Genomic DNA, 9,879 nt, shown 5'->3' with positions numbered 1-9,879 from the left:
CATACTACATACAGACAATTAATAGTGAAAAGAGTAAAAGAAAATATAAAAGGGTCATATTTCATAGTATATTTGTGTATAATAAAAACACAATATAATACCATGCTATATAATAGATATTAATTCAAAACAACTACAGACTAGATGCATAGCACCGCATAGAGCACACAATGTATGAGTAAGTATCGACACATAATACACAATACATGATACTGAAAAAACAAGCGCATGTCATAATACAGAGTACTGCCGTGCATAGCAAACAGTACAAGAAATATTAAACACCATATAAATCTATAAAAATATATAAATAATAATCCAATACTAAAAAATATCTGATATTGCATACTAGCTGTAAGCATAAATCAACCACCACTGTATAATAACTTATAAAGAATCTAATAATCCAGACAGAGGAGGTCCAGCTCAGCCCAGCAGTAACACTGGTAGGTGGTATAATGGCTGCATTTGCCCATTAAATAGCCATATTTCAGGCGTCTGTCCACACTCATCTATTAAAGTGTCAGCCTTAGCTATGACAGGGAACCTGATTCACTAACAAATACTACAGGGCATTATCATCCATTTTCCACAAGAATTTTAATTGAAACGGATGTTACCACTTTACTGGATGCTCAGGCTGAGATAATAAACCTGCGGCCACCAAGTATAGAAGTAGCCACATCACTGGCCAACATACATGTACATCTGTAGTCAGCACCATGTATTGCTGTAGATAATACATATTTTTGAATCTATCTATCATATATATATATATATATATATATATACTCCTATCTCTGTCTATCGGCCTATCTACCCACCCATAATTACAATTATTATCTAAACCATATTAACACATGCCTGTCCTCTGCTCATTAATACCTAAATAATTTCTATTTACTCACAAAACATATTGCCAGACAAGCCCAGAACTGTAAGTGATGACCTAGTCCTGGCGTGTACCTACCACAGGTACTATCTACTACTGGTTCCTATGAGTTTCTTGACACTGGAAATAAGCATCACTCATATATTATTATTATCTGCATCATCTCAACACATGCCTGTCCTCTGCTCATTAACTTATAGCAAGATTGTATACCTGAATAATAATAACAATTATGTACATTTCATTTACAAAGATATTACCAAACAAAATGAGAACTGGAAGCGTTAATCTAGTCTTGGAGTATACCTACCACAGCTACTACCAAATACTAGTTCCTAGGAGTTTTTTAACAGTTGAAATAACCATTGCTGTGTCACATTAAAATGATATGGGATACTTCAGGAATTATAGATTGATGTAATCCAATATGATGGAGACAATGGCTATTTAAATATTCTGATTTATTTTTGCTATATCATTTTATAGCACTCTACTATATTACTACTACATAAGTAGTCCCATAGTAGTATAGTAGTAGTAGTAAGCATCATAATAAACAATAATAACTCATTTTGTATTACAGCTATATATATAATATATATATATATATATATATACACTTTTTTTTTTTTTTGCACTAAAGAGAACTGTTTCAAGCATAAACAAAGTACTGTTTAGTTCATACCGATATTAATAATACAAATAATAATAGTAATACATATAGGCCTGGAATCTGAATAATAAAATCCAGTTAAAATTGAAGCTTATTAGCTGTAAATTCATCAATGGAAATAGGAACGATGTCTTAAAGTGAAGATAAACCAAGAGCAGCATGGACATCAGAACTACTGAAAAGGATACAAGATGCACTTCTGTACTGAAAAGTAACTTTAATGGAGATATATGTCAGCCCCTTTAAAAGTAGTGGATGTGTTTTGCTGGATGCCTATATTAGGTGAGCTATATGTGAGGGACCTTGCGTCACCGGGACGGGTCTGACCAATGAGAGGCTGCAGAAGGCCGCTCTGGCCCCGCCTCCTCCTCCTTCCTTATGGAGAGTAATTCCCCAGCCTGGCCAGCACTTACTAGGTGAGGACTTCTGCTTGGAATGAGTTGCTTCTAGGATAATAGGATCCAGTTTCGCCCCTCTCTCGTTCTCAGGTCTGGGGAGGGTACATGAGTCTGTATTTGGTGTTGGTGTTGGTGCCATGATGTTTGCCAGCCCTATGACTTCCACTCCATTTTCTGTCAAAGACATTCTGAACTTAGAGCAACATCAGAGTGGCCTCTCTACCATGGACATCTCCCCCAGACTGGACACCTCTTCATGTATGCTCTCCAGCTTCAAACAAGAGTCTTATCCGGGGACCCCCTGCCTTTCTGAGCTCACAGAGGATATGTCTCAGAGGGACAACAACAAGGGGTCTTCTCCATTCCCTGGATCCTTCTTTGTCAAAAACTACATGGAAATGGACTCCTCTAAAGAGCACAAAGAAGACAAGAAAGGTAAAGAGGGGAACCTGATATTGTGTGGTTAGTGGGAGGGTGGGCTGATGCCACCTGATCGATGATTGAAGTCAAGTAAAAACCTACTGCCTAGTAACAACTAGTGCATTGGGGAGTGCTTGTAATAAAGCCATAATTCTAACAGAAATACAATCTGGATATATCTAGCTATATACTGGTAACCCGATTTATAACTAGAAAATCTCATCTGTAGCTCGGTATAGACTTGTGTACAGTATGTGCTGAGTCGCCATAAAAATATGTATGTGTGTATTGTATAGCACTGTTATATGACGCCAATAATAACACCAATACACTACTGCATAATGATATAGATGTAAGTTATGTTACTACTACTAAATTATTTTAATAATATAAATAGATATTACTGCTGCACTAATTCTAATCATATAAATAAAATTGCTACTACAATTCTAATTATATGGATATTACTACTTCTGATCATATAAATATTACCACTACACTTGTAATAATATACAAAGATATTACTACTACAATAATTCTAATCATATACAAAGATATTACTACTACAATAATTCTAATAATATACAAAGATATTACTACTACAATAATTCTAATAATATACAAAGATATTACTACTACAATAATTCTAATATAAATATTACTACTACAATAATTCTAATAATATACAAAGATATTACTACTACAATAATTCTAATAATATACAAAGATATTATTGCTACAATAATTCTAATAATATAAATATTACTACTACAATAATTCTAATAATATACTTATATATTACTGCTACACTAATTTCAATATAAATATTACTACTACAATAATTTTGTAGGCAGAGTTCTGCTGCCAATATTATTGTTGCTTTTGTTAATGTAATAGTCACTGCTATAATAATTCTAATTATATATATATATAATATATATATATATATATATATATATAGACTATTACAATAATTTTGTAGGCAGAGTTCTGCTGCCAATATTATTGTTGCTTTTGTTAATGTAATAGTTATTGTAGTAATAATAATAATATCCTAAAAATTTTCTAAGCATCAAGTACACAGGAAACATTACTTCAACTGCTACCATTAGGACTATATTATAATTATGAACAGAATGCAAAAACAGCAGAAATCTACACAAGTGTTTCTGTACTTATGTAATAAGTACAGATAAGTGAATCACACTTAAACACACTCTACAAAATTGTGAGTCACTCTGCCAGTCTTGAACCTCTCATATCAATTCTGCTATTACATTTTGGTATTCTCATCATAAACACTTATTATTATTGTAGTATAAAATTGTTTAGCACTTTTTATATAACAATAGGGAATGTATATTGCATTCAGTTACATTTTCTTGGGTTTTCCCTCATGTTGAAGAACATATTGCAACAGAGTAATAATGGGACAGATACTATTTATTTATTTCAGAAGCAAGCTGATGCCAAAATTATAACTCTCCATCTTAGTCATAATGTCTCTTTTTTTTTTTTTTTTCCCTTCTTTTAACATATTGGATCTAAAAATACATTGTATTCTACAAGATTAAAACAAGAGTAATGTAATAGAACATATGTATAAATAATTTGTATATATATATATATATATATATATATATATATATATATATATGTATAGTGTTCTATTAGATCCAATTATTTTTAACCAGATGAAAAAAAAAAATTGAATGACAGAAAATTAATGAAAAATGAATGAATAAAATTCAACTGTGAATGTAATGTATGACAGACTTATAGTTTGAATATAAATTATATGTTTATTGTATAGCATATACCCTTTATGGCATTCTATTACTGTATATAATAAGAGAGGTGCTTAGAACACATCACTTGCCTGTACTCATTTCCTACCCTGATAGCTAGATCTTACTCCCAAATATCTGCTTTATTTTTACAGATCTCTGCTCTTTGCAGAAAAATTTGGAAACTGATAAGCGAGACTTGGAAGACCCAGACAGGCCAAGGCAACGAAAAAGAAGAAAGCCCAGGGTGCTGTTCTCCCAAGCCCAGGTCTATGAACTGGAAAGGAGATTCAAACAGCAGAAATATCTGTCAGCCCCAGAGAGAGACCATTTAGCCAATGTTTTGAAGCTCACCTCCACACAGGTGAAGATCTGGTTCCAGAATAGAAGGTACAAATGCAAAAGACAAAGACAAGATCAGACTTTGGAAATGGTGGGCCTTCCACCCCAAGGAGGATAGCAGTACCTGTTCTGGTGAGAGATGGCAAACCTTGTTTGGGAGAGTCCTCTCCATACAATTCCCCATATAATGTCAGCATTAACCCTTACAGCTACAACACTTATCCTCCCTACTCCAACTACAGTAATCCAGCCTGCAGTGGCAGTTACAACTGCAGTTACTCATCCATGCCAAGCATGCAACCCACCACTCAGCTAGTAATAATTTCATGAATTTTAGTGTGGGGGACTTAAACACAGTGCAGACACCCATTCAGCAAGCAAGCAGTGTATCTGCACTCCATGGCATCCGAGCATGGTAGAACTTGGCTAGGGGCCATTCAGAAAGCACTAAAAATGTGGTGGTATGGATTATATAGACTGGAAAGATCATTCAAACAAATCTGTCCTGCACCTTCCAAAGAATAGATGTGACTTTAACCCCTTTGTGTGAGAATGCAAACTGAGAGTTAACAAAGGACAATTTGGCATGCTGGACAGACCAGCAAACAGAAGATCCACATCTTTTATGTTGTGTAGTGTTCAGTTGTTAGCATCACCAGTATATTTTCAGATTATCCAAGTGTGTCATTTGGTTTATTTAATCCCAGGAGGCTTTAGCAATAAATACATTCACCCAAAGAGTCACGCTGACCATAACTACTGGGAAAATGTTTAAAGTCTGAAAAATAAAGAAAATGAATTCCTGGCAGTTTTGTCTCGCTGTATATGAAATTTTATGTCATAGAATGGTTCTCACTGAGCCTCTGAAATCCAAACAGGTTCCGTTTGTAAAACAATAAGCTATAGAACAAAAGAGAAGTAAGAGATTTAATATAATTAGAAGATAACGGAAAACGACATTGGTTATTTTATACATAGAAAATGTCTGCAGTATTTAAACCAGTCAGGTCTGTGCCACATGGGAGCCAATATCATGGCAAAACAGCAGGTCTGTTACTGTTGGTGCCGCCTGTAGGCCCAGAGCACGACATGATAGGTACTGATCAGGAGTAAAAACATCTGACATTTTGTTGTAAATAATGCTTTTTTATTATATTAAATTATTTTCTTTCTTTTTTTTTCTCCTCTAGTTAACATTAGGCTGGTTTGTGTACATAACAAAATGCAATATTGTATTGGTTGTTACATTTTGCATATATTCAGAATGCATTTTTGTAGATTGCTGAGCTGAAAATCTTGGAAAGTTCCCCTGAAACCTAAACTCAGTGATGAGCATTGAGGTCATTATACGTGAGAAATAAACATTTATTTTACGCCAATTCTGTAGAGTATGGATGTATTTGCATAATGCACATTTGCATGTTAAAGTACAATTGCCAAAAAAAAAAAGATTCCTACAAGAAAATAGTAGTAAAAATAGTAGTGTTTAACTTTTCAGCAAGCTCACTCTTAACACATCACATTTATTGAATGCAAATTAGGCCTCTTTCACACCACCGTATGGCTTTTTCAGTGTTTTGCGGTCCATTTTTCACGGATCCGTTGTTCCGTTTTTTGTTTCCGTTATGTTTCCGTTTCTGTTCCGTTTTTCCGTATGGCATATACAGTATACAGTAATTACATTAAAAAAATTGGGCTGGACATAACATTTTCAATAGATGGTTCTGCAAAAACGGAACGGATATGGAAGACATACGGATGCATTTCCGTATGTGTTCCGTTTTTTTGGCGGATCCATTGACTTGAATGGAGCCACGGAATGTGATTTGCAGGCAATAATAGGACATGTTCTATTTTTCAACGGAACGGAAAAACGGAAATACGGAAATGGAATGCTTACGGAGTACATTCCTTTTTTTTGCAGAACCATTGAATTGAATTGTTCCGTATACGGACCGTATACGGAACGCAAAAAACGGCCCGTAAACGAAAAAAAAAAATGTGTGAAAGAGGCCTTATTCTAAGGTCTAGAGGGAAGGCATGCAAACGCCTAAAGAATTAGATTTGGTCTCAGCTTGATTTGTAAATTTTTTTAAATTAAAATAAGTATATTATATATATATATATACCAAATCATGCTACTGCATCACATAAATCCAGCAATCCAGTTCAGTTCCCCTTCAGTATGAAACGCCTGAGGGGATCTGAAGCCAGAACTGATCCCATAGTTTTCTATGGGATAGCTCAGATACATCCAGCATATCACTTATGATGCAGGATGTCTAATAGGCCTTTCTGTCCGGTACTATCAGTCTATAGAAGCTGGACCTGTGCACCCAAGTGCAGTACAGATATATCAGTTGTGCCCGGCTCCGGCATAAGACAACTCGCCAAGCGCAACTTATATATCTGAACTAGGCCTAAGAACTACATGAGTGACAGATTATTGACCTGTTCATTTTATTTTTTGACATGTACAAATAAAGACAGTTCAAAAACTAATATGGAAATTACTTGAAATTTTCCGATTGACCCCTTAAAATATTAGATATTCAGGGCTTTATTTGGACATTTTTATTTTTATAAAATATTGATGTGTTGCCATTTAAAATGAATTTATCCCATTTGACATATTACCAGAAATACACATTTGGTCAGGAAGAACAGACTGAACCATAGAAGGCAGCTGTGAAATGATGCTATTATTTTATCCTAATGTGATTACCAAAATTAGAGATGAGCGAAGTATTGGAAAATTCGATTTGGCTGCTTCGCGGAATAAAAAAAAAAATTTGCATTGTGGCGACTTACATCACAAAGCGCATTTCTTTGTAAGTGGTGGGTGCAGTGACAGGGAGCTGCGATTGCCCACGCTCCCCGTCATTGTACCCCTCAGATGCCGCAGAATCTGATAGTAAAAACACAGTGTAAAATTAACAGAACAATAAATTAAATCATACTTGCCACCTCCATTTGCTCGCGACGAGCCAGCCGCCTTCTTGATTGAAGATCTGGTGCAAAATCTTGCTTTGCCCAAGATGACGTCATCACGACGGTCATACATCACCGCGCATGGGATTTCGGCCAGCCCGTCGCGAGCAAATAGAAGAGGTAAGTATGATTTTACACTATTTCAGGTAAAATCAATTCGCTTGGCGACGAATCGAATTTATCATGAAATTTGGATCAAATTCCACTTCGCTCAACACTAATCAAAATGAAAGTTAAAGTTGCTGTTTAATGGATCGAATCGCATGATGGAAATTAGCTTGGTTTCCACATAGTAATAAACTACTAGAGTACACAGCCTACATGTCATACACAGTACTGATCTGGAAAATTCACATACATAAGGGCCCCTTCACATATGTTCGGCAATCTGGCTCAGTTTTCCTCTGGTGTGTATGCTGGAAGGAAACTCAACTCACAACCGATCCCATAATTTTCTGTGGAATCGTTCACATATTTCCAACCTGTCACTTGTGATGCCAGGTGACAGATATTGCTGCATGCTACATTTTTCTGTCCAGCGCTATCAGTCTATAGACACCAGATCTGTGCATTAATAAGTGCGTGAGTCATTGATTGACACACAACATAGGTTTATATTGCTTATTTCAAGGATCGCAGATACATTATATTATTATATATTATGGTTGCCAGAATTTGAATTAAAAGGCCTACTTTGCACAAATTTTTTATTTTCTTTTGCATTTTAAAAGGTCTTTTAAAATGTACCTTTTTAGTACATTTTTACATGTACCTTTTTAGTACCTTTTATATTTTCTATTATTTTGAAAATTAGTAATTTTCCTTAGAAAAGCTTTTGGAGACAAACAGAAAAAAAAACTTAGCACGGTTACGTTTTGATAAAAATGCCCCTGACCTCAGAAAAGCTGCTAAATACCACAAATCAAAATACTGTGTGTGTGTTTGCATTATCCTATTTTACTATAGGTTTTGGCTAACATCTGGCTGTAGCATTTTAGCTAAGAAAAATGTTAAGAAAAAAAAAACTTCAGAAATGGACACAAAGAAAGTGTCAGAACATTCTGAGAGCAAAAAAACGTAAGAATATGAATTATATAAATGTGATATTTGTAAACCAGGAATCCATGTAGCGTAATGTAAATCTATTCCAAGCTATTTGTATGCAATCCATGTGCTAGCTGAGAGAAATCGGCAATTTTACACTTCCAAATTTGTCGTATTATATACATCAGCTCCTCGGTGTTCAAGATTAGAATGAAAACCTGTAAGTAAAGGTTTAAGGGTCACTGAACTTTTGATATGTTTTAACGACATATTAAGAGTCTTGATTGGTGGGGGTCTGAGTTCTGAGATGCCCATTAATCGATAGAATGAGGAGAGAGAAGCGCTGACGTACCACACTCTCTCACTTCCCTGCAGGAGACAAACTCAGTAGAAATTCTATGAACCCATCTCAATTCCATCTCCTGCGGCGAGAGGAGAGCGCACTATGTGGCCACTTCTCTTTCTCCTTGGTCTAACACTGAGACCCCATTTATCAAAACCTTTGATATGTCGCTACGACATATAAAAAGTTTTGTGAAAGCTCAGTGACCCTTTAAACCACAGCATCAACAACAACTGACTTCCCAACTAATATTTTAGGATAATAATGAGAAATATATCCTTAGGGTACGTTCATGTGGGATGGATACACTTTTGTTGCTACAAATTTGCTTGCAACAGATAAGCAGAATATTACAGTACCAGCATAGTGGATGCGATTTTAAAATGTAGATTTAAAAAACCACAGAATGTGGATTTCATCCCTTTCAATGCATAGGGTGAAATCCACGGCAAATCTGATATAAAATCTGCAACAAATCCCCAGCAGAAAATCCACCCCATGTGGCCGTACTCTAAAGTGGAGCAATATGCATAGTAAAAGTCCATTCAGACTACTATGAGTGAAATATCTGTGGTCCTAGTCACCATTCAGATTTATGGAACAGTTTAAATTTACCGTAACATTATATATATATGTTTACCGTGAATGGTAATGTGTAATATCCATGGGTGTTTTTAGATATGGTTACGTTGTTCTCTGCTTGACATGGAATATCAACAAGTGACCTACGACCTGCTTTGCCCTTCAGGGCTTACGACTGAAGAGCTCATCTTGTAACCTGCTATGCGAGTTTTTTTTTTTTCTTTGAATCTGCTTTTTCTCAAATGAACTTTTGCTGTCACAGGAGCTTGTAGTGTTTTAATGGGTTTTAATGGCATGCGCTAGACTGATTTTGGGTTGTGTATCAGCAGCATCAATTGTACAACACTTGTTTTAATTGCAATGCCTGCATTTAACATATTAATGAATTCCTTCTCCATAAATATATT

General features: G+C 35.2%; 1 pseudogene; it reads left to right on the top strand.

The window, feature by feature from the left end:
• Positions 1-1,989: 1,989 nt before the first annotated feature.
• On the top strand, positions 1,990-5,621 carry LOC120987044 (annotated as a pseudogene).
• Positions 5,622-9,879: the final 4,258 nt, after the last annotated feature.

Source organism: Bufo bufo, chromosome 1, assembly GCF_905171765.1.
Source record: "Bufo bufo chromosome 1, aBufBuf1.1, whole genome shotgun sequence".
NCBI classification, from domain to species: Eukaryota; Metazoa; Chordata; class Amphibia; order Anura; family Bufonidae; genus Bufo; species Bufo bufo.
The sequence above is the reverse complement of the archived record's forward strand: the minus strand, read 5'-3'. Positions and strand labels throughout refer to the sequence as shown.